We start from the raw sequence: 25,269 nt of genomic DNA, 5'->3' as shown, positions 1-25,269 counted from the left end.
ACGCGAGTTCGCATTAATCAGCTTCATAGAGAGGCATCTGACATGTCGGGGGTGTAGCTCAGTGGTAGAGCGTTCGCTTTGCATGTGAAAGGCCCGGGGTTCAATCCCCCCCACCTCCAAATTTTCTTCATTTCTTCTAGATATTTTGAAGAAAACGGATACACGTAATTTGTTGACGGTAGTATGATATAAATAACTATAACTTTCATTTAAAATATTTAGCTATTTGGGGATGAATATGAAGCAAAGCAGCATAATTTGTGTATCTTCTTTTTCTTCGGAGCCTGGTGGAATGTTAATGAAACCGCTCATCTTAGATCAAGCGAGTTCGCAATAATCAGCTTCATAAAGAAGCATCTGACGTGTCGGGGGTGTAGCTCAGTGGTAGAGCGTTCGCTTTGCATGTGAAAGGCCCGGGGTTCAATCCCCCGCACCTCCAAATTTTCTTCATTTATTTTAGATATTTTGAAGAAAACGGATACACGTAATTTGGTGACGGTAGTATGATATAAATAATTATAATTTTCATTTAAAATATTTAGCTATTTGGGGATGAATATCAAACAAAGCGGCTCAATTTGTGTACCTTCTTTTTCTTCGGAGCCTGGTAGAATGTTAATAAAACCACTCATCTTCCATCACGCGAGTTCGCATTAATCAGCTTCATAGAGAAGCATCTGACGTGTCGGGGGTGTAGCTCAGTGGTAGAGCGTTCGCTTTGCATGTGAAAGGCCCGGGGTTCAATCCCCCGCAACTCCAAATTTTCTTCATTTATTTTAGATATTTTGAAGAAAACGGATACACGTAATTTGGTGACGGTAGTATGATATAAATAACTATAACTTTCATTTAAAATATTTAGCTATTTGGGGATGAATATCAAGCAAAGCGGCTCAATTTGTGTACCTTCTTTTTCTTCGGAGCCTGGTAGAATGTTAATGAAACCGCTCATCTTAGATCAAGCGAGTTCGCAATAATCAGCTTCATAGAGAAGCATCTGACGTGTCGGGGGTGTAGCTCAGTGGTAGAGCGTTCGCTTTGCATGTGAAAGGCCCGGGGTTCAATCCCGCGCACCTCCAAATTTTCTTCATTTATTCTAGATATTTTGAAGAAAACGGATACACGTAATTTGTTGACGGTAGTATGATATAAAAAACTATAACTTTCATTTAAAATATTTAGCTATTTGGGGATGAATATCAAACAAAGCGGCTCAATTTGTGTACCTTCTTTTTCTTCGGAGCCTGGTAGAATGTTAATAAAACCACTCATCTTCCATCACGCGAGTTCGCATTAATCAGCTTCATAGAGAAGCACCTGACGTGTCGGGGGTGTAGCTCAGTGGTAGAGCGTTCGCTTTGCATGTGAAAGGCCCGGGGTTCAATCCCCCGCACGTCCAAATTTTCTTCATTTATTCTAGATATTTTGAAGAAAACGGATACACGTAATTTGTTGAAGGTAGTATGATATAAAAAACTATAACATTCATTTAAAATAGGCAGCTATTTGGGAATGAATATCAAGCAAAGCGGCTCAATTTGTGTACCTTCTTTTTCTTCGGAGCCTGGTAGAATGTTAATAAAACCGCTCATCTTAGATCACGCGAGTTCGCATTAATCAGCTTCATAGAGAAGCGTCTGACGTGTCGGGGGTGTAGCTCAGTGGTAGAGCGTTCGCTTTGCATGTGAAAAGCCCGGGGTTCAATCCCCCGCACCTCCAAATTTTCTTCATTTATTCTAGATATTTTAAAGAAAACAGATACACGTAATTTCTTGACGGTAGTATGATATAAAAAACTATAACTTTCATTTAAAATATGCAACTATTTGGGAATGAATATCAAGCAAAGCGGCTCAATTTGTGTACCTTCTTTTTCTTCGGAGCCTGGTACAATGTTAATGAAACCGCTCATCTTCCATCACGCGAGTTCGCATTAATCAGCTTCATAGAGAGGCATCTGACATGTCGGGGGTGTAGCTCAGTGGTAGAGCGTTCGCTTTGCATGTGAAAGGCCCGGGGTTCAATCCCCCCCACCTCCAAATTTTCTTCATTTCTTCTAGATATTTTGAAGAAAACGGATACACGTAATTTGTTGACGGTAGTATGATATAAATAACTATAACTTTCATTTAAAATATTTAGCTATTTGGGGATGAATATGAAGCAAAGCAGCATAATTTGTGTATCTTCTTTTTCTTCGGAGCCTGGTGGAATGTTAATGAAACCGCTCATCTTAGATCAAGCGAGTTCGCAATAATCAGCTTCATAAAGAAGCATCTGACGTGTCGGGGGTGTAGCTCAGTGGTAGAGCGTTCGCTTTGCATGTGAAAGGCCCGGGGTTCAATCCCCCGCACCTCCAAATTTTCTTCATTTATTTTAGATATTTTGAAGAAAACGGATACACGTAATTTGGTGACGGTAGTATGATATAAATAATTATAATTTTCATTTAAAATATTTAGCTATTTGGGGATGAATATCAAACAAAGCGGCTCAATTTGAGTACCTTCTTTTTCTTCGGAGCCTGGTAGAATGTTAATAAAACCACTCATCTTCCATCACGCGAGTTCGCATTAATCAGCTTCATAGAGAAGCATCTGACGTGTCGGGGGTGTAGCTCAGTGGTAGAGCGTTCGCTTTGCATGTGAAAGGCCCGGGGTTCAATCCCCCGCACCTCCAAATTTTCTTCATTTATTTTAGATATTTTGAAGAAAACGGATACACGTAATTTGGTGACGGTAGTATGATATAAATAACTATAACTTTCATTTAAAATATTTAGCTATTTGGGGATGAATATCAAGCAAAGCGGCTCAATTTGTGTACCTTCTTTTTCTTCGGAGCCTGGTAGAATGTTAATGAAACCGCTCATCTTAGATCAAGCGAGTTCGCAATAATCAGCTTCATAGAGAAGCATCTGACGTGTCGGGGGTGTAGCTCAGTGGTAGAGCGTTCGCTTTGCATGTGAAAGGCCCGGGGTTCAATCCCCCGCACCTCCAAATTTTCTTCATTTATTCTAGATATTTTGAAGAAAACGGATACACGTAATTTGTTGACGGTAGTATGATATAAAAAACTATAACTTTCATTTAAAATATTTAGCTATTTGGGATGAATATCAAACAAAGCGGCTCAATTTGTGTACCTTCTTTTTCTTCGGAGCCTGGTAGAATGTTAATAAAACCACTCATCTTCCATCACGCGAGTTCGCATTAATCAGCTTCATAGAGAAGCACCTGACGTGTCGGGGGTGTAGCTCAGTGGTAGAGCGTTCGCTTTGCATGTGAAAGGCCCGGGGTTCAATCCCCCGCACCTCCAAATTTTCTTCATTTATTCTAGATATTTTGAAGAAAACGGATACACGTAATTTGTTGACGGTAGTATGATATAAATAACTATAACTTTCATTTAAAATATTTAGCTATTTGGGGATGAATATCAAGCAAAGCGGCTCAATTTGTGTACCTTCTTTTTCTTCGGAGCCTGGTAGAATGTTAATGAAGCCGCTCATCTTAGATCAAGCGAGTTCGCAATAATCAGCTTCATAGAGAAGCATCTGACGTGTCGGGGGTGTAGCTCAGTGGTAGAGCGTTCGCTTTGCATGTGAAAGGCCCGGGGTTCAATCCCCCGCACCTCCAAATTTTCTTCATTTATTCTAGATATTTTGAAGAAAACGGATACACGTAATTTGTTGACGGTAGTATGATATAAAAAACTATAACTTTCATTTAAAATAGGCAGCTATTTGGGAATGAATATCAAGCAAAGCGGCTCAATTTGTGTACCTTCTTTTTCTTCGGAGCCTGGTAGAATGTTTATGAAACCGCTCCTCTTCCATCACGCGAGTTCGCATTAATCAGCTTCATAGAGAAGCACCTGACGTGTCGGGGGTGTAGCTCAGTGGTAGAGCGTTCGCTTTGCATGTGAAAGGTCCGGGGTTCAATCCCCCGCACCTCCAAATTTTCTTCATTTGTTCTAGATATTTTGAAGAAACCGGATACACGTAATTTGTTGACGGTAGTATGATATAAAAAACTATAACCTTCATTTAAAATATGCAACTATTTGGGAATGAATATCAAGCAAAGCGGCTCAATTTGTGTACCTTCTTTTTCTTCGGAGCCTGGTAGAATGTTAATGAAACCGCTCATCTTCCATCACGCGAGTTCGCATTCATCAGCTTCATGGAGAAGCACCTAACGTGTCGGGTGTGTAGCTCAGTGGTAGCGCGTTCGCTTTGCATGTGAAAGGCCCGGGGTTCAATCCCCCGCACCTCCAAATTTTCTTCATTTATTCTAGATATTTTGAAGAAAACGGATACACGTAATTTGTTGACGGTAGTATGATATAAATAACTATAACTTTCATTTAAAATAGGCAGCTATTTGGGAATGAATATCAAGCAAAGCGGCTCAATTTGTGTACCTTCTTTTTCTTCGGAGCCTGGTAGAATGTTTATGAAACCGCTCCTCTTCCATCACGCGAGTTCGCATTAATCAGCTTCATAGAGAAGCACCTGACGTGTCGGGGGTGTAGCTCAGTGGTAGAGCGTTCGCTTTGCATGTGAAAGGTCCGGGGTTCAATCCCCCGCACCTCCAAATTTTCTTCATTTGTTCTAGATATTTTGAAGAAACCGGATACACGTAATTTGTTGACGGTAGTATGATATAAAAAACTATAACCTTCATTTAAAATATGCAACTATTTGGGAATGAATATCAAGCAAAGCGGCTCAATTTGTGTACCTTCTTTTTCTTCGGAGCCTGGTAGAATGTTAATGAAACCGCTCATCTTCCATCACGCGAGTTCGCATTCATCAGCTTCATGGAGAAGCACCTAACGTGTCGGGTGTGTAGCTCAGTGGTAGCGCGTTCGCTTTGCATGTGAAAGGCCCGGGGTTCAATCCCCCGCCCCTCAAATTTTCTTCTTTTATTCTAGATCTTTTGAAGAAAATGGATACACGTAATTTGTTGACGGTAGTATGATATAAATAACTTTATTTTTCATTTAAAATATTTAGCTATTTGGGGATGAATATCAAGCAAAGTGGCTCAATTTCTGTACCTTCTTTTTTTTCGGAGCCTGGTAGAATGTTATTGAAACCGTTCATCTTCCATCACGCGAGTTCGCATTCATCAGCTTCATAGAGAAGCACCTGACGTGTCGGGGCCACGTTCAAGGGCCATCACCACCCACGGGATTACCCTTACAACCTTAACCATTTGAAGGGAAGAAGTAAGGGCCAACCCCTACCTCTTTTTGTACTCACCAGAGTGGGAAGAACCAAATACCATACCGGAAGCTTCTCATTCTCATTTTTAAAGTGCCCCCTGTGGGAGTACCAGGTATAAAATATGTTTTTATGGCTCTTACGAACATCATTGGTTTAGCAAGCAAAAATAAATGGTATTTGGATATTCGGCCACTCATTGTACTATTAAACTTTAAAAACTGGTGCAGTCGCATCAATGTTTGCCTCCATTGCACCCCAAAGACTGGTGCCCTGATTATGTATACCACTCTTGTCCAATATTCATTAAGTCATTGGACCAGATCAATAAACAGAAAATTTACCCCATCTCACTGGTATAATAACAAAATAACAAGATAATTTGTGGTGCAGACACCATAATCTACGGATTTATATTGACATAAAGCGTTAATGAGTTAATGTCACTTTTTTGCCAAATTCGAAAAAGTAAAGCCTTGCATCAGGCGCCGTTTATATTTATTTAGCCTTTAACCTCTTCAGTCCTGACTTTTTTTAAGCTGGTTTAAAAATTTGATTCAAGATCTTTTACCTTTGTTATATCTCAATAGTTTGTAGAAAAAAAATATTTGCTGATCAAACAACTTTAAGTTCCATAATTTTAAGGTACACATATGTGTACCTCAGGTCTAAAGTAAGTTAAAGCATCCTCGACAAAAAAAAAAAAAAATTAATTTTCTTGATTACTTAATAACTATACTTTTCTTATTCTAAGGCCTTATAAATGAAAAAAATATAAAATTTATTATATTAATAATCTATTAAACCTTATTTTGAATGAAATTTCATTTTTTAAAATTATTATGCAATTAGATACTGCATTTTGAGCACTTGACTCTTCTCCTAGTTACATCCTTGGCGCAGCATAGCCAGTTTTGGCTCTTGCGCCATAAAAATCCAATATCCATCCATCCATCCTAGTTACATTTTGATACATACTTATCGCTCATGTAATGTTGTAGATGGCTTGACATATCTAGTCTTATTTCTTTTTAATCGGGAAGGGACAATTTTTCTTGCTCTTCTGTATTTATTTTCACCAGATGGTGGTAATGAAATCTCCAATGGTCTTGTAGTTGCATTTCTATCATTTGAAGACCCTTCTTCTATTAATTTGTTTAAGATGATTTTTTACTTGTTCTTTGTTTCCTCTCTTGATCATGATGAGAATTCCCTCATATTTTCATAATATATGCATTTGGTCATAACATTTTCGGCTTCATTCCGGACAGCTCAGCTTGTCGCTTTGCCACCATTTTATAGTATATCAAGCAATTGACAACTAATAAATCTACAAAATGCGTGAATGCTCTAGTCGGTCATTTTTTGTAATTACTGCATACCGGTAATATGCAAAATAATAATCGATGCCTTCTATATTTTATGCTTTTACAATAGCAGATTATGTTAAATCAGCTTTTTGTTTCAATTATTTTGTCTGTCTTCTGCCTATTCCAATTGATTCATTACCTATACATGTGGATAATAGTCATAGATTAATTATCTTTCTGCTTGACAAGGAATATTTGACTATCGTCTGTGACCCATTCATCCTATTTGCGAAGTTTCATTATTTTCGATACATGAGTAATTCTATTGCTTCCCGTAAAATCACTTGTTCCTAAAAGTTCAATAGCCTCCTTTTGAGTTAAAGCAACTTGACGTGAAAAAAATTATTATTAGCTTATAAAATACCGTATATTCTATATATGATGTCGGTTTGAAATATCAATTACTGACTACAAGACAGCTATAAAATTAAATTTCTTACTAAAGTTAAAAAATAAATATTTTTAAATTTATATTTTATTACATTACAAAACATAAGAATTATTTATTATAAAAAAGATATACAATATATTCAAGGGCAAGAAATGACAATTTGAAAACAAGCGCTCAAAAAAAAAAAAAAAAAAAACCTGCGCAATGGATCGCAAGCAGTCAGAAAACGGGCGCGAAAACGCCTGAGGTACAATGTGTACCTTAGTTAAATTTGTATTTTCACCGATTCTATTATAGATAACAAGATATAATTTGGTAATGACTTTAACCAGACACTTAATACTTTATTTAAAAAATATACAAGCGTTTATTTTAATAATAAATATTAAAAAATATACATATATTTGCTGTATTTTCTGTTCAACGCCATTTTCGTTATGTCTCTAATTAATAGCGATGGATATGACAAAAATATCGAACTGTAGTGCTATTTATTGATGTAAAATGGAAGCTACATTCATAAATGTTGAAACACATGCATTATTTCGTCAACATTTAACTTTACCGGATAAAAAAAATGAAAAAAAAAAAATTACAGGTACACATGTGTGTACCTCAGGACTGAAAAGGTTAATAAATAATTTAAAAATTTAAGTAATTTAGGCAACAGGGAACCAAAGAAAACATGACAAGCCAATAATGCCAGTTGCTTCATTTGTCTACCCTTGGAAAAAATTGATTCAAAACTTGAAATATACCCAAGCAGCAAGAGTAGTCGCCAAACCATTGGATATAGCTCGCCCGTATTTTGCCAATGTCGCTTTTGCATTGGCGCGACATCGGATTCTGACCATATTTTTTTCTGTCGCCTCTGAAGGTCGCTTTTTTATCGGGGTGAACTCCAACGGTGATTTTGTGAAAACGACCGGTTCAAATTAATCGGCCCACAGTCACCTCGATGTCTGGAAAGTCGCTTTTCCTAGGCGGCGCTATGCGAATATATTTTAGAAATTTCCCATGAATCACCTGGCGTGTATTGGATTTTGAAATTCAACCAGCAACGCATGCTATCATTTCAAGAAACTTGGTAAGTGTAAAGTATTTATTATTATATATTTGTAAATAATATATTGTTTATTCTAAATAGTGAATAAAAAAGATTATTTTTGTTGAAACCGTTCGAACTCGTTGATTATCTAAAACATGGTAATCAACGAGTTGGAATCATGGTTGCACATGATATTATTAGCGTTAGGTGTAAGCGACCATCGCCATTTCTTTTCTTCATCGTATTTTTTTCAAGTGATTTTATTTCTTGTAACCTTTTTTGGTGTGTGTGTTCTTAAATTATTGCAGATATTTTTCCATTTCATTTACTATTCCTTTCCTTTTGTTAACAATAATTTCTAATGAAAAAAGTTTAAAAATATTAAATTACGTTCTTATGTTTTGGTTTTGCAATAACATTTGTGTTATTATTTTTATTTTGACATAAGGCTAAAAAAATAAATTAGCAGAATATATTTATTGTAAATTTCAAAAAAAAAAAAAATCTTTCAAACTTGCAATTATGTAGTTATATTGGAAATACTCTTATATGAATAGTTTATTTCACCTTTCATAAAATAGTAACATAAATTTTACACCCATTAGTTTATATACAATTATATAATTAGTGTATATATTTTTTTCTCTATTGTCCTAAACATTATTATAATATTTGCCTACATAGCCTGTTCCGTCCTAGAGACGCCTTTCCCCTATTCCAGCTGTAGTGAGCAGGAAACCGGCGCATGCGCAGTTTCTGTTGAACTTTGATACGCTTTTTTTTTATACTTTCCGATTCAGAATTTGTAATGTCTAATTAGAGATGTAACGTAGAACGATGTATCTTTGTGTTCGTCAATAAATGTTATTTTGTGTTTTATATCTTCGATTCATTGAAAGCTAGAAATAGATTTTAGATGTAGATCCTAAATAATTGAAACCACATAATAGAGTTAGAATGGCGCGATTACATTTAGATTTATTTGATGAAAGTTCTGGCGCCATCAATCATAGTCTATTATCAGATTGAAAACATTATCAAGCTTATGAAGTTCTATAAGATTTTTACTCATTAATTACATATCTCCAATTGTCAACAAATATTTTATTTGTACTTTTAAAAGAAGTGAAAGCTCAATCATTATTTTAATTAAGAAATATGTTTTCTAGGTTCAGCAAAAAATGAGAGTGAACTTGAAGAAAAGTATATCTATAATTCTTTATATATGTTATCTGCAAAATATGAAATCCAGCATTCTATAGAATGCCCAAGCATTGTATAAAATGCCTAAAACAAGCCAGTAATGTATGAAACAATTTGTATTTCATACATTTTCTAAGCATGCTATAGAATGCCAAATGACAACCTGGCGAAATATGAAATACATCTCTCATTTGATGAAATGAAAATTTTGTGCACCTTTTGTTTCAAAGCTGAAAATGCAATTAAAGGTAAAATAAATTTTAAAATTAATCTGTAAATATAAGCAAAAAAAAATTTCTCACTATTTGTTTGGAAACTACTGTGCAAGTTCCTATTCCTGACTTCAAAAAGGGGCAAAATATTGGAAGTTATAATTAATGTGACGGAGTATTGTTTCTACCAACTTGGAACATCAGAAGGAAATTTAAAACAATTATATGTGAGATCCCAATTCACTTTATACCCTAAGAACTTGTTTAGAATTGAAGATATTCCAAATCACGAAATTTCTCTCCCATCAGTTGCAATTACTCAGAGCAGTGAAGCAACCAAGGATTTATCAAATGTTTGTGTTAAACAAAGTGCCAAAATATGAAATGTCTTTTCGTGAAAAATGTAGTAAAATTTCAAAATGTCATTCAAGCCTATCACATTGCAACAAGTAGGTAAATTTTAATTTCTGATTTTTTTATATGAAAACTTATTTGCCTTAATAAGAAAGGCATAAATTTTGTTTTGTACAACTTTTATTTTTCTTTATATAATTTGAATAAATTTTTATTTAATACCAAGCTTATTATTTTTTCAGACTGACAATTCAAGTGATTTTAATTCTATTTAGCTTAATTAATTTTCCTTTTCATTTACAATTTTTCTATGAAAGAAGTTTTAAAAAGTATTAAATAACATTCTTATATTTTGGTATTGCAATAACATTTGTGCAGTTATTTTTATTTTGACATAAGACTAAAAAAAAGTTTAGCATAATGTATTTATTGTAAACTTCAAAAAGAAATTTCTTTAAAACTTGAGATTATGCAGGCACTTTTGAGTACTCTTATATGAATAGGTAGTTTCTAATTATTTCACATTTCATAAAACAGTAACATAAATTTTACTCCTGTTAGTTTAAGTTTTATTTATTTACTTTTTTTTCTTTATTATCCTAAACATTGTTATAAAGTTTGCCTACACAGTCCAATATCAGAACAGAAATATTATGCTTATGAAATTCTATAAGACTTTTGCTTGTTAATTACTCATCTCCTATTGTCAACAAATGTTTTTTTGTACTTTTAAATGAAGTGAAATCTCAATTATTATTATAATTGTTTTCTAGGTTCATCAAATGTAATCAAAAAGGAAAAGTGAAATGTATAAATAAATGTATAATTCTTCATATGTAGCTGAAGATTCAATTATATATATAATATTTAAATAAACGTGTGTGGATTTTTAGAAATTTCAAACTCTTCAAGTACTACATAATAAATAAAGTTTAAATAAATTTTTTATAAATGACTTTGTGACAATGTTATTTATTCTTGCAAGTTATAAGTCATAGTTTCAGGATTTTGCTTGGGTGTATAAGTTATTACAGAAAATTCAGGAAAAAATTTCAAGTAGATTATTATTTTACCTTGTATTTATAAAATATTTAATGAAGGTCTTTGTAAATAAATTGTTTTGCATACCTATTTTCTTTTTCTCCTAAAATTAAAGAGCGGAAAATGATAATTGAAAAAATATTTGTCTAAAGAAATTTCATATAATTGAAAGTAGTGTTTACATTTTTGGGTATGAAATTTTGTGAAATATTCAGAGTTAATCATAGATCAAATTTTATTCTTGTGCCATGAAACAAAATCAAACTAATCAAAGATAAAAAAAATATTAGAAATTTGAAGTAAATTATTAATTTGTGCTTGTAAAATGTTATCTATTGGACATTAGCTTATAAAATTTCCACACCATGAAGTAACTTTGTAAGTTAATAAGATTTTGTATAAGTGAAAGAAGTATTGCATTTTTGTGTATGGAATTTTTGTGAAACATATTTTTCAAATATTCAGAGTTAATCGTTGATCAAATTTGGTTATTTTGCCACAAATCTAAACCTCACTAAACATAAATTATGAAAATATTAGAAATTTGAAGTAAGTTATTAATTTGTGCTTGTAAATTGTTGTTTATTGAATATTAGCTAACACTACCATTTATAATGAGGTATAAAATTAATGCAATATGAAGTAATTCTGTAAATTAATAGTAAATAAAATTTCCTATAATGGGAAGAAGTGTTGCATGTTTGGATATGGAATTTTTGAGAAATATTCAGTGTTAATCAAAGATAAAATTTAGTTCTTGTGCCATAAAACCAAATCAAATTAATCATACATAATAAAAAAATATTAGAAATTTGAAGTAAAATTATTAATTTGTGCTTATAAAATGTTATCTATTGGACATTAGCTAACACTAAAATTTATTATGAGGTATAAAATTTCTTCATGAAGTAATTTTGTAAGTTAATAGTAAATAGAACCAGTAAAATTGAAAGAAGCGTTGCATTTTTGTGCATGGAATTTTTATAAAACATATTTGTGAAATATTCAGAGTTTAACATAGATCAAATTTGGTTATTTTGCTGCAAATCAAAATCTCACTAAACATAAATTATGAAAATATTAGAAATGTGAAGTAACTTATTAATTTGTGCTTGTAAAATGTCTATTGAAGAAACATGGAAAAGGAATTATATAATTTAGTGTTTTACACAATTTTTAACCAATGCATTAAAGGGGAGTAGAGTGTTCAAAATGCATTAAAATAGGAATTTGTGTTTTATTCATTATTCTTTAAAAATTCTTTGTTTATTGCTCACATTAAGCAATATAAAAGTGTGTATAGTAAAGAACATATATTTTTAAACTTTTCAAAACAGATGATATAGGCAATATTAGAAATTTAAAAGTAGATGTATTATATATATCAGTAAAATTATACTGATTAATTATACAATTGAAACTATGTTTATGTTAACATTTCTTCCCATGCATTAAACAATGAAAATAAATAGGAAATATCAATGAAGGAAATAAATCTTATATGTACATAGATGTGCAGGTGATCAAATTTAAAATTATTTGTTTATTTTTATTTTTTTAAGAGCAGTAAAAAAAATGTCATTTAAACCTTTTATAGGGTAAGTTTTGGAATTTCTAGGCCCCAAATTCAAATTTATCGAAATGTAAGAAAAATTCACTCTTACCTTGTCATTCCGGGATTTTCTAAATGAGATCGAATCGAGGTATTCCAAGGTGAATTAGATCACATAAACATCGAAATCATTAATCATCATTTTTTGTCATCTTTTTTATTTGCAGGACGAGGACACAGACCGTAGCCGTCGGGAGAGAAGGCTTCAGTGCTGCTTCATGACGTCATGATCACTAGGGTTATGCCACGACCTCCGTAATACAAGGCCTCACAACTCCCAACGCGTTCAGCCCGTGACGTCACGAGTTAGGATGAATTTTCAGGAAAATTCTAAAGGCAGCTGGTGTAAAAGAGTGCGGTTAGTCACGGTAGATGTTGGCGTAGCGAAGTGCGGGTATTGTGTTACTGGTTTTATTTAAAAGTTTTCTGATCTTTTTTTCATATTAATTTTAATTTATTGTAATAAAGATGCCTAGTGCGTGCTGTGTTCCTAATTGTAAAAGTAATTACACGAAAAATAGCCCCAATATTTCAGTACTTTCGTTTCCAAGAAATGAAAACACTAGAAGAGCATGGATCTCTGCAATAAAGCGGGACAATTTCGTGCCAACTAAATATAGTAAGGTAAGTTTCATTCTTTTTTGTACAATTTTTAGTTAATTAATTCTCTTGAACTGTGAAACATTTAAAATTATGTATAACTTCCATTTCTGTCATTTTGCTTTCTCTACATTTAGTTGCTTATGCTTCCAATTACTTTGGTATTGTTTGCTTGAGCTAAATAAAAAATTTCTTTGTTTTATTGTTACTTCTCATAGTCTTTTTTTTAATTTGTTCTTAATATTTAAAATGTTTTGTTTCTGTATCTTTTTAATTATACTTCATATATATTTTTTTAAAATTTGACTTAAGCCTAATATTTGTTTCATATATGTAGGTCTGTGCTAAACATTTTCCAGAAAATCAGTTTTTAACTGTTAGAGAAGCGTTTAATACCAGTACTTATTCAAGTACCAATGGAGTATAAAAGGTAAGTCTTTTTTAGAAATATGTAATAATTATCACCAAAATCTTACAAAGTACTTAAGTGATTTACTGTTATTATACTCTTATAAAAAAAGTTTAAAATCATCTAATGAATAATAAAACTTAATTTTTTATTATATATATCATGACTATAGATTGTAGCAAATTAAATTTATATTTTGTTCTAAAATATTATGTAAAAAAGTTAGATATAGTTGTAAAACAATATAAATTGCATGCTCATATAGGTTTAGAAAATGGGAGTAAACTTTCTTTCTCGCAAGAACATATTTTTAATGCAGTGCTCTATAATTTTACAGTATTTAAAAAAATATGCGACGAATATGAGTCTGAATTCCTAAAACTTCACGATCAAAGAAAAATAGTTTCTTGCCTTACATATTCTATTCTAGAAGAAAATGAATTCTGTCATAGTGGAGCATGTGATGAAGGTCATCAGTTTAATTCCATTATCTGGAAAGTTTGGTGCTCCACAAATATATTTTTAAATAATTATGTTAAGAAAAAAAATGATAATTTAGCTAAAGCTTTAGTTCAGAAAAAAAACCTAGCTGTAAAGAAAGCAGAAAAAAGAAAGGAAAAAAAATTAAAAATTACTAACTTGAAAAAGAGGAGTGATGATAAAAATATTTAATATTAAATTTTCAAGCATAACAAGTAATATCAGTATAAATTGTTAATTGACTTTTATCACAATTGTTTCTTTTAATATTGTTATTAACTTTTATTTATAAATTTGTATTTTAACTTTATTTAATATTATAATTATTTTCATTTGTCTGTGTGAAATTTATAATAAAGTTAAGAAACAAAATGTATTTTGTTATTGTCTCTGAAAATAAAATGTTATGAATCAAATAGTGTGTGATTTTTTATTTGTGTTATCCTTTACTGTTACTTCAGATTAAGTATAAGTGCATTGAAATGTGAAATCAGATGTAATAAAAGCTAGTTTATTAAATTGTATGAATTACTAATATATTAAATGAAAACAATTCTTAATGTGAAAAAACAAGGTGTGAAAGTAATTCTTTTTTATCAACAGAGTTAGTTGGTGTAAAATTTAAATCTGATATTAAATACATTAATGTTTTATTTGAAAGCTTTAAAATCATTAAGCTTTAAAAAGTCTTAATGATTAATTTAATTTCAAGCTTTAAAAAATATTTTCAAGGAAAAAATAAAACAATTTTTAACAGCTTTTAATAAAATAAAAAAAAACTATTAAAACAAGAAAACTAACAATACCTCAATGTATATATCTAATAAATTCACATCTTCGAAAGTTTGAATGTTATTAAATGGTCAATACGCTATAGAGGACTTTTAAGATTTTCTATCATGCCGTTTCTTTTATTCACACGGGAAAAAATAAATCTTGAATTTTATGCAAGATTCATGTCTTAATATTAGGAATAGTAAGTTATTTTTAAGTGAATTTAAAATATACCTACACATCAAGGAAGAAAGCAGGATTCTGCTCACGGCAGGCAATCATCCTAATTGTGTGACGTCACAAACTAGTTGTGAGGCCTTGTATTACGGAGGTCGTGGTTATGCTCTACCGATTCGGGAATAGCGAACTGTTGCATAAATCGTTTAGTCTCCATTTTAGATGGTGATTTATTTCCTTTTATTTTCAAAATTTGTTGGAAATTTTATTTTAAGTTCAACGGAGATATACTAAAATCATAACGTTCCTTTTTCGTAGACATTAAAAATGCTAACTAATAGAAATAAAAACTTACTTTGAACTTTAACAAACATGGGAGTTTTTTTTTTATTGTCTATCTTTAATATTCCGATTGTTTAAGAAAAAGGGAGTATTTTTAATTTTTTAAAGTAAAAATTTATGATGAAAGTATTTCTTTAGAATATAAATTTCAAATTTTTCAATGCATTTAAAGAATTTTGCCTATTTTCTTGAGGGAGAAAGATAATAAATTTCTTCCATTATCAATTACATAATTTGACAACAAAAAATTATTATAAATATTTGTTCTATTTTATTATTAAAGTTTTATTTGATTTCAAATATATTTTTCCTGAGAGAATATTTATGATATATATGATTATAATATGATAAACATATTTAAACTATTAGTGATAAAGAGTTAAAGACCAAGATCTTGAAGAAAAATAACAAGTGTTTTCTTACATTACCCCCTCAAATGCTTAACAAAACAAATCACACAGTTTACAAATTATCAGATAATGACATTCATGCAAACTTTATTCCTCCCCATGTCAAATGCTATGCCTTAAATAATGCATAAGTGAAAAAGTTTATAGCGTAATTTTATTAACTTCAAAACATCAGTGAAAGATTTTAGATTTTCTCATTGATTTTACTATAGGCAACATTTTAAAATTATTTCTAAATTCAACATTCTTTTTTTTTTCCTCACGAACACAAGGTCTACAGTGACAATCAATTGATATAGCTTTTTTACCAACCTCTTTAAAATATAAAAATAAATTAAATAATTTATTTAAATTTCTCAAAAAAAAGGAAATTCAAACATAATATACAAAGATTTATTGTAAATATAATCTTTGATAAATTGTCTTTATATTTCACTAAAGTCTATATAATTTAATAAGAGAATAAAATTTCACTAACGTTACAAAAAGCCAGAAATTTCTGCTCAGTATTTGAAGATAATAGAAATGATAAAGTCCTAAAAGACTAGAGCTCAAGTGAAAGCCAGATATGCCTGGTCTATCACTTAAGTCAGACCATTGGGACAACATTTCTTTCAAGCAGCATATAATATATATAATATGCAGGGGGAATCCTAGCGCAGCCCACATCTTGGCGTCTTTTTGAATTCTCGCCAAACGAAGGGAGATAACGTCGCCAATGTGGCGACCTAGACGGATTTTTTAATTTAATTTTAATTTTATTTTTATTATTATTTATTTATTATTTTATTTTATTATTATTTATTTATTTATTATTATCTAGTATATTTATTTTTATTTATTTATTTTATTTGTTTATTATATTAATTTTATTTTATTTGATATTATTTTTGCCCTTCATATATCGTTTTTTAATTAAAAATAAAAATAATAACAAATATTCGATTAGTAGTCAACTTGGCGAGGTTTCAAATAAGTCGCCAAGATGTGGGCCCATCTAGGATTTTACCAATATGCAAAATAGAATATGTAACTAAAAGTATCTCCTGTATAAAAGAAAAATTTACATTAAAGCTAAATTGCAATTTCTTACAAAACAGACATGTCTTCTACATATGAAAAAATGTATGTGCAAAGAATTTACAATAATCAGATTATTATGTCAGGAATCCTAAATTTTGCTTGAAAGAAAACTATTAAAACCAAGGACAATCTCTTAAACCATGGGGAATTTTAATTCATTTATTGTAACTTTAAAATTTAAACTAAGTAAACAAAATTAATTTTTTTAGATACAATTTATAATATTTAAAAAAAATACTTTAGAGTTTGAAGTTTATGATTTTTTTGTTTTGCAGTTTGTTTCCTACACTGATTTTTTTCTTTACAGTAATTATTTAAAAATATATTTGTAGATGACAACAGTAACATTTTGAGAATTTTTTCATCACTATGTTTATTATCACAATAATGTTCAAATAAGTTTTCAGAATTTAAATAATTTTCAGATAGTCCCAAAGCAATCTTTCTTGGATTTTCAAATGCAATAAAATCATCTTCAAAATTAAAACAAGGTTTTTTAATAATAATATAATTATGTATAATAACATTAACTACATTTGGTGAAGGACAAAGAAGCTGGCCCCTATCTAATTTAAAAATGAGCCCATAACTTTCATCAATTTCAATTGTCTTATCTACTGTTAAATTACTTTTGCAGGTACCACGTTTTAATTTCTTAACAGCAATAAACACACAATATCCTGCTATGTAGGTTAATGGACCTAAAACCTCTCTAACTTCTTCTATATCCTCATCATTAACTTGAATATTTGGCCAAAATGAAAGAACTACATTTTCTTCATCTACATCACCAAAATCTTGCAAATCATTATTTGCAATTAAAACTTGACCAAAAGTTTTGGAAGATATACCTCATTTTAATAAAGAACATATCCTAATCTTTTTTTTTTTTTTAGTTTCAAACAGCTGCCTTATAGATATATGATAATTGCCACCTGACATTTGTTGATACAGACCAAACCTACTTTCTAAATTATCTGTTTGAAATTTTCCTGGCAAAATAAAATCTAATCCAAACTTTTCTTTACAGTAAACGGCTATTTCTGTAATAGCATTTGTGGTTACTTTTAAGGCAGCATGTGTTTTGTTCGACAACCCACCAGCCCATTTCTTCCACCAACTTCAATTTCAAATTTCTTCAACACCAACCCATTTCTTCCCATTTGTTCACCCACTTTAAAAATTTGTCAAGAAATGGAACTTTTTCATCATTAACCATGTATGATAGAGGCTGCTTTAATTTATCATTTTCTCTTAAACTAACACTAGGGGATTTTACATTCATAACCTTCCACCAAGTCAAGATTATTTTACTAAACTCAACTCAGCTGTATCTGCAAAATGTTGAATTTCATATTTATTGCCAACCTTCTGCAATGCCCTAACTGTATGGTCATTAAAAACCTGTAAGACAAGACTGACATTTTGTCTCTCAAGACTTGGAGATAATGCTTTTAATGTTAATTTGCAGTTATGTTTAACTAAGTCATTAGCATCAACATTATGTAATTTTCTTAGTGATGCAAAAGAAGCTTGGTGAAAACTTTTCCCTTCATGCCTTTCAAAATTTGGGGGGGGGGGGGAATGAATTACCATCATTTTTTTTTTGGTTCAACCAATTGTTTCGTACACTTTTAAGTAAATGCACTGGATCAATCATATAAAACAAAGGCCTTTTTTTATCGCATGGATGAAGATAAGCCATTCGAAATTGTTTTTTCTTTTTTGAATCGACCTGAGTATCAAATTGAGACATTGCACTTCTGTTGATGGAATTGTTATCACTAACAATAGCAAAGACAAAAAAGCCAATGTTTTCTAACTTATTGATTATTTTCCTTATCATGCAATGCAAATCATCATATTTTATGCTTTTAACTGGCCACACATTTACAACATCTTTGTAAGAAGAGGTCACACTAGTAAGCAGAAATACATGTGCTGAGGTAGCCAATGGCCATTATTTTTTGAGAGACCAACAATGTTTCCTGCTTAATAATCAACATTTGGTTTTATGTGAATCTCATCAAACTGCAATATAACTTTTTTTTTTATCTAAATCAGATAAATACGTAACCCTCTGACTTAAATAATTTAAAAAGTATTTTTCATTTTGTTCTAACTGAGGGTTAATGCCTGGTGATGAGCATAGATTTTGAATTGTTGTTGGGTGGAGCAAAATAAGTTTACTACTTTTTTTAATCAATTGATATGCATTTGGAGCCAAGCCATACAAAAGTGTACAAAACACCAACATCTCTGGGGAATATGTTAATTTTTGCATTTCTTTTAAGCATAGCTGCTCACCTATAAATTGGAAAAAAAGGATCTTTATCACTATGCATCATGATCTGAAGCACATCTTTAACAGAATTCAGAACATCATCTTTTGGCTCTTCTTCAAACACTTTAACACAAGTTAAAAGAATATCGGTAAGTAAATTAATACTTCGACACTGAAGAGGAAAAAAATACGATCCAACTCTTAATCGTTTAACATTCATGAAAAATACATTTACCTCCAATATTTCCTTTATTAGTACCGAATACTTAATTTGTGGATAAGGAAAATCGATCAGTTTTGCAAAAAGTAAATATGAATTCTTTCGAATTACAGTCCATAAACTGGATAACTCCAACTCGTCGGTTACGCACAGGCACAGATAATTATATACAAATATTTACATATATTTCATTTTATGTGCACGAATTCTTTATACAGTACAAAACCATCTTAATTTCATCATACACACTTCAACAACCCAAACTCAAACCTAAACTTACATCTGTTACTCAAATTAATACAAAATTATCAAATACAAATTGACAAATATCACAATAACTGAATTAAAAATTGCGTATACTATCAAATATAACTCAACAAAACATTTCGACTATAAAGTTAGAAAAAGCATTTCAAATATTAAAATATATCAAAATTATAAAAGTGTTTCATACATCAAAATAAATCAAATTATCATTCATCTATCAAAATATATCGTAGGTACAAAACTTTAACTAAATTTTCAATTCTCTATTAAAGTTCTAAAAAGATATGAAGTAGATAATAAAAAGTTCAAAGGATAAGAGTTCTTGTAATAAAGAAAAGTTCAGTTTTCACATTAAGTGTCTCTTTACCTTTCTTAACCTTCTGCAATACCTAGAGGTTGGTAGATCAGGCATAGGTTTGTCCAGTGAATCCCCTTCAGCTGCACTGGAATAATCACAGGTGGTTCACACTTTTGGAAAAGTTCCTTGTCTTGCTCACAAACTTACAAAGGATACAGTCTCAGAGTTGGACGTAAGTGGACGTCTCCACTTTTGGTTTTCAGTTTCATAAGTATGATGTTTCCATCGGGCGATGTGAAGACTTCGATGACTTTGCCCAAAGGGCAGTCCATTTTTTCATATTGTCACTGGATATTAGAACAATGTCTCCAATCTTTATGGATGGCGAGCTTCTTATATTTCTTTCAAATTGTCTGAGTATCTCAAATATTCAGAGCGAAAGCGCTTTCTAAGATCTTGTCGTAATCTTTGGCGATAAGCAAACCTTTTATTTAGAAGATTACTGTCCAGGAGATCCAGATCTCGTATTCCAACCTCTCTGACTTCTTGCAAAAACATATTGGGAGTAAGAGGTTCTAGATCACTTGAGTCATCACTTACATAAGTTAGAGGCCGTCCATTGATGACACTTTCACAGTCACATAAGACAGTACTTAATTCCTCAAAATTTAGAGATGTTTGTCCTAGAACTTTACTAAGGATTCGTTTAACGATACCGATTAAACGTTCCCAAAAGCCACCCCTCCAAGGCGCAGATGGAGGAATGAACTTCCAGTCAATTTTGTTCACAGTACTGTATTTGTTTAAAGTCTCCCAGTTAATCTTTTTGATGAGTTGTTCGCTCCGACTAAGTTTGTTCCATTGTCCGAATAGACGACAGCTGGTCTTCCTCGACGAGTCACGTATCTACGGAATGACTGCAGGAAACTTTCTTTTGATAATGCAGTGGTCAGCTCTAAGTGTACTGCTCTAAATACTGCATAAGTATAAATGACAATCCAGGACTTCTTTTAAATAGAGAGGTCCAGCAAAATCAACTATAATTTCAAATACAGAAGCCGGTCGACTGGCAATGGAGTTGTCGGAGTTTCTATTGCTTGTGCATCATATCTTTTACAGATCACACAGTTCTTAACAACTTTGGGAACAGTTTTACGATATTTCAATATCCAGAATTCTTCTCTGAGTTTGGTCATCACTATTTGGACACCTGCATGACCTAGAGAACAGTGTTTCCAGCATACAAGTTTTTCAACTATCGAATGCTCAATTGGTAACACTACAGGAAATTTAAAATTCTTTAAATCGTCCTTCAATGACAGTATTGTCTTAATTCGGAAAAGCCCATTCTCATCTGTAAATATTTGGAGTTTCTGGAGTCGCTTACCTTGTGACCCTGTGAAAGATTGATTTTCTTCAAAGGGGGTATGCTCCCACCCTCGTAAATTGAGCTTTGCAGGTTTAAGAATATCTTGTGATTCATGAATGAATTTCATTAATATCTCTTCATTTTCAACACTATATAGACAGTTGTCCACATAAAAAGCCTTCAAGAGATTTCGAGCCGTTTCGTTGTAATCAGGGGGAGCATTATTCAGATGATAATCAAGAGTTGCTCCCAGTAAGAAAGGGCTGGAGGTTATTCCACAAACTACTCTTCGGTGCTGGAAAATTTTTAAGTTTTCTTTCTGCCCACCCTGACACCACGAAATCTTCAAATAAGGCCTATCATCTTCATGGAGTTCTATCTGCAAAAATGCCTTTTCAATATCGGCTGTAACTCCACATTTTCCTATTCCAAACCTGTTTCAGACAGAAGAAATCAATTCAACCAAATTGATTCCTTTTTCTAAGCAATCATTTATTGATGGCGAGTTTTTGTTTCGGGCAGATCCATCGAAGACGGGCCTGATCTTCGTTGTCGAGTTTTCTTAGAAAACAGGGTGATGAGGTAAGTAGTGTTCAGGTTCTGAAGTATCTACCTCCTCAATAATACCCTGATCCAATCAGTCCTTTAAAATAGTTTCGTATTCCTCTATTTTTCCTAATTTCTTCAGAGATTTAACGGAATTTGCAAGTCTTTTTTCAGAAATACCTTTGCAGTTTGTTAAGGGGGAATGTCCTTCGACCCAAGGTAATCGTACTTGGTACCTCCCTTCTTCATTTCTAGTTATAGTTCGAAAAAAGTGCTCCTTTGCTGATTGTTCCAATTCTTCCCTAGTTTTCTTTTCACTTGGATCACAAATTCCAAGTGTGTCTAATCGTCATAAATCTGAGCTGACTGCATCATTAACGTGATAGGATAGAACAGTAGATGTACTGTCACTCTTTTATATTTCATTTGTCTTTCCCATCAGCGTCCAGCATAATTTAGTTCCTACACATACTACTCCTGAACTAAGTTGCCTTACCTCTCCTGTGAGCAGTTTACCAGCGACGTCAGCCCCAATTAACAAATGAATTTCTAATGAAGAAGACTGATACAATAATTGGTGTTTTCTTTGTTTTATTTGTCAGTTTTATTAGAGAGAGTAAATATCACAAAAAATAATTTGTAACTTATAAATTATAGCAGTATATAAAGAATCACAAAAAAATAAAGAAACATCTTACTTATTTAAATCACAAAAAAGTGTAAATATCACTATTCATTCTGTGGTGCTATTACAAATTTTTGAAATGTGATCTTAAAAAACGTAAGGCATCAATTGTACTGTCATTTCGCCTGGAACGTAATTTTGTGCAAAAATTACCAACTGTCGAAAACGCTCTTTCTGCATCTACGCTAGTTGGTGGTACTGTTAGCAATGAGCGATATACTTCTTTTCCAAGTATTTACCTCTAAATCCCTCATCTTCAAATAAATCGATTTCTCATCGGATGGTTTTGGGTATAACTGATTTCTGTATTGCATTTTGGTTCGTCGAATTATTTTTATTTATAGCTGATTCTAATTTTTGCTCAAAAGACAATTTCTTTTGTCATCATAATCTTCGATAACTGACTGTACTGAATTCTGCTGAATGTGGAGAGGTTTGTGGGTAAAAAAAAAAGTAAAAAATTTTATTATAAACTTGATCAAATTTGAATTGGTTAGTTCTCTTTTCTTCTTTTTCATTTTCATTTTTAAAATAATTATAATTATGTAAATACCGTAAGACATTTTCTATTTCGGTATGCCTTTCTTCTGTGCGATTTTTCAATATAATATACAATTCTTCAGATGTGTGCTGTTCTTTCAGTGACTGCAACATGAAATTTATTGTTGCATTAGCTATTGTTAATAAATTAGAATCTCTCCGACATAATGCCTCAGCAGCCAGTTTTATTGGAAGTAGAGCTGATACATTTCTGGATATTAAGTCGAATTTACTATCTGAAAAATTAATTTACTGGTTTAAATTTAATGTTTATGTCCCTTATATTAAATAAAAATTGCTCTGAAATATTTTACTGTGAATTAGTATCTTTTTCCTTCTGTATATTACTAATTATCTGTAATGTTTACGTCTCATAAAACCGCGAGTCTTCATTGTTAAATGGAAAAATGTCCTCCTTTCATCTTTCCTTTCACCCCTATATTGTCGAATTAAACCCATCCTAACGCATGCGCAAAAGCGTGGAGGGTTTTACAATCCGTTGTCAAACAGTATTTTATCACTTCTCTTGATTGTACGATGCCACTTTGTATTCACAGTTTAATTAATTTCGCCGTTAGGGAGACAGAAAACAAAAAAGTATACTATTTTGCTATGTTGGCGATTCCTGAACATATAGTGGAGACAATTTTAAAAATTTCTAGTAAATACCAAAAAAACGGTATTTAAACTTGTGAATACCGGTATTACAAAATTGCACAAATGGCTCAAAATACCGGTATTCGGTATCCCGGTATTGCAATCCCTAGTTAGCTTATTTATTCATGATGAAATACAGTGGCAGAAGGACAACTCTGTGTATCACGAATTCTAGTCATGACATGAATATTATTCAGCTGCTTTTCCTTCCTCCAATAACTTCTGTCCTCTTAGGAAATCGACAATGTTCTTATTTGCAACTTCATTTCTTTCTATTTATAACGTTCCTTTCATCGAGGGTGTAGCTCAGTGGTAGAGCGTTCGCTTTGCATGTGAAAGGCCCGGGGTTCGATCCCCCGCACCTCCAGCTTTTATACTAATTTTGCTCGTGTTCCTTTTAAAGATAAATATTTATCTAGAATCCAAGTATGGTAATGATGATTTTAATATTAAACATTTTTAACCGGCATGAAGGGTTTACCCAAAACTTTATAGTGTCTCTATTCATGTCAGAAAATACCTTGCATGACATTGGCGCATAATAGTTACGAAATATTAACTATTGGCATTTTTTTCTGAATCTATCGTATCATCCTTGGCGATCTTTTGGCGAATAATCCTTGGCATAAGATTAATAGTATCCGTAAAATCGAATTTGTGATTTAGACACAATTTTTCTCAATTGATTGAAGCAAAGATTCGACACAAAACTGCTCTTGTAGCCACAAAATGCCACACCAAATTTGATATATTTAAGGTAATGCGTTTTTGAAACCGCTAACATGTTTCTGAAAGTACATACCGACAGACAATCAATTTCTTGTTGGATTTTGTCTCAAATTTTGAACAGGTGTCTAACACTATGGATGTTAAATCTGTGTATCGAATCGTATCTATTCAGTTCTCTTCTTTTTGTAATTATCGTGTTAACTTTCATTCGAACTGCAGGACTTCCTCTGAACAAATTTCATTCAAAATCTGATTGCAAATTTGGTGTAAAGGCCATATTCCAAATTTCAACTTTCTACTCAAAGCGTTTTTGAATTATCTTTGAAACAGACAAACAGACAGACGGACGGATATTAATCAATAATGTGTTTTTTGAACTGAGGGAGGTCTAAAACATGGGAAATGGTCAAAATCTAGAGTTCAAATTTTTTGACGATTATTATACTTACTCTATACTATACATATGAGAAAGTAAAAAATGTCATTTAAATCGTTTCATATCGTTTTGTATATATATATCTTTTAATCGTCGTTGTTAAATCAAGTATCAGAATTATACAAAATATAAAATATTTTCATTAAACTTGGAAAAAATGTATGCAAACAACTTTTGACGGTTAGATGTTTTTGAAACTTAATTGACTACATTTTTTAAATTTAACCTGTTAACTGGGTATGACGAAATATTTCAATGCAAAACGAATCGAATATAAATTACACGATTAACAGGTTAAGATTATATCAAGAAAGGCGAATGAACAATTAAACAGACAACTAAGTGTTTAATAGAAAATTGAGCAGATTCCTAAACATTTCAATTATAAAGGTATAATAAATGTCCATTGTATCAACCATTTCAAAATAAATTTTGAAAAATTTATGAATTAAACAATGAATAAAAATTATGAATTAAACAATATTCCAGTGACGCAAATTAC

At 31.6% G+C, this 25,269-nt stretch overlaps 16 non-coding genes across 16 annotated transcripts; all 16 read left to right on the top strand.

Moving 5' to 3' along the window:
* The first annotated feature begins 47 nt into the window (after positions 1 to 47).
* On the top strand, positions 48 to 119 carry Trnaa-ugc (transfer RNA alanine (anticodon UGC)). The gene has a single exon. It is a non-coding gene; the product is annotated as a tRNA-Ala (tRNA).
* Positions 120 to 367: 248 nt separating this feature from the next.
* Trnaa-ugc (transfer RNA alanine (anticodon UGC)) lies at positions 368 to 439 on the top strand. Its single transcript has one exon. It is a non-coding gene; the product is annotated as a tRNA-Ala (tRNA).
* Positions 440 to 687: 248 nt separating this feature from the next.
* Positions 688 to 759, top strand: Trnaa-ugc (transfer RNA alanine (anticodon UGC)). Its single transcript has one exon. It is a non-coding gene; the product is annotated as a tRNA-Ala (tRNA).
* A 248-nt stretch (positions 760 to 1,007) lies between these two features.
* Trnaa-ugc (transfer RNA alanine (anticodon UGC)) lies at positions 1,008 to 1,079 on the top strand. Its single transcript has one exon. It is a non-coding gene; the product is annotated as a tRNA-Ala (tRNA).
* Positions 1,080 to 1,327: 248 nt separating this feature from the next.
* Trnaa-ugc (transfer RNA alanine (anticodon UGC)) lies at positions 1,328 to 1,399 on the top strand. The gene has a single exon. It is a non-coding gene; the product is annotated as a tRNA-Ala (tRNA).
* A 248-nt stretch (positions 1,400 to 1,647) lies between these two features.
* Positions 1,648 to 1,719, top strand: Trnaa-ugc (transfer RNA alanine (anticodon UGC)). Its single transcript has one exon. It is a non-coding gene; the product is annotated as a tRNA-Ala (tRNA).
* A 248-nt stretch (positions 1,720 to 1,967) lies between these two features.
* On the top strand, positions 1,968 to 2,039 carry Trnaa-ugc (transfer RNA alanine (anticodon UGC)). The gene has a single exon. It is a non-coding gene; the product is annotated as a tRNA-Ala (tRNA).
* A 248-nt stretch (positions 2,040 to 2,287) lies between these two features.
* Positions 2,288 to 2,359, top strand: Trnaa-ugc (transfer RNA alanine (anticodon UGC)). The gene has a single exon. It is a non-coding gene; the product is annotated as a tRNA-Ala (tRNA).
* A 248-nt stretch (positions 2,360 to 2,607) lies between these two features.
* Trnaa-ugc (transfer RNA alanine (anticodon UGC)) lies at positions 2,608 to 2,679 on the top strand. The gene has a single exon. It is a non-coding gene; the product is annotated as a tRNA-Ala (tRNA).
* A 248-nt stretch (positions 2,680 to 2,927) lies between these two features.
* Positions 2,928 to 2,999, top strand: Trnaa-ugc (transfer RNA alanine (anticodon UGC)). Its single transcript has one exon. It is a non-coding gene; the product is annotated as a tRNA-Ala (tRNA).
* Positions 3,000 to 3,246: 247 nt separating this feature from the next.
* On the top strand, positions 3,247 to 3,318 carry Trnaa-ugc (transfer RNA alanine (anticodon UGC)). The gene has a single exon. It is a non-coding gene; the product is annotated as a tRNA-Ala (tRNA).
* Positions 3,319 to 3,566: 248 nt separating this feature from the next.
* Trnaa-ugc (transfer RNA alanine (anticodon UGC)) lies at positions 3,567 to 3,638 on the top strand. The gene has a single exon. It is a non-coding gene; the product is annotated as a tRNA-Ala (tRNA).
* Positions 3,639 to 3,886: 248 nt separating this feature from the next.
* On the top strand, positions 3,887 to 3,958 carry Trnaa-ugc (transfer RNA alanine (anticodon UGC)). The gene has a single exon. It is a non-coding gene; the product is annotated as a tRNA-Ala (tRNA).
* A 248-nt stretch (positions 3,959 to 4,206) lies between these two features.
* Trnaa-ugc (transfer RNA alanine (anticodon UGC)) lies at positions 4,207 to 4,278 on the top strand. The gene has a single exon. It is a non-coding gene; the product is annotated as a tRNA-Ala (tRNA).
* Positions 4,279 to 4,526: 248 nt separating this feature from the next.
* On the top strand, positions 4,527 to 4,598 carry Trnaa-ugc (transfer RNA alanine (anticodon UGC)). The gene has a single exon. It is a non-coding gene; the product is annotated as a tRNA-Ala (tRNA).
* Positions 4,599 to 23,897: 19,299 nt separating this feature from the next.
* Positions 23,898 to 23,969, top strand: Trnaa-ugc (transfer RNA alanine (anticodon UGC)). The gene has a single exon. It is a non-coding gene; the product is annotated as a tRNA-Ala (tRNA).
* Positions 23,970 to 25,269: the final 1,300 nt, after the last annotated feature.

The sequence above is a fragment of the Argiope bruennichi genome, chromosome 5 (assembly GCF_947563725.1).
Source record: "Argiope bruennichi chromosome 5, qqArgBrue1.1, whole genome shotgun sequence".
Taxonomy (NCBI): Eukaryota; Metazoa; Arthropoda; class Arachnida; order Araneae; family Araneidae; genus Argiope; species Argiope bruennichi.
Note: the sequence above shows the minus strand (reverse complement) of the source record. Positions and strands in the feature narration are given on the sequence as shown.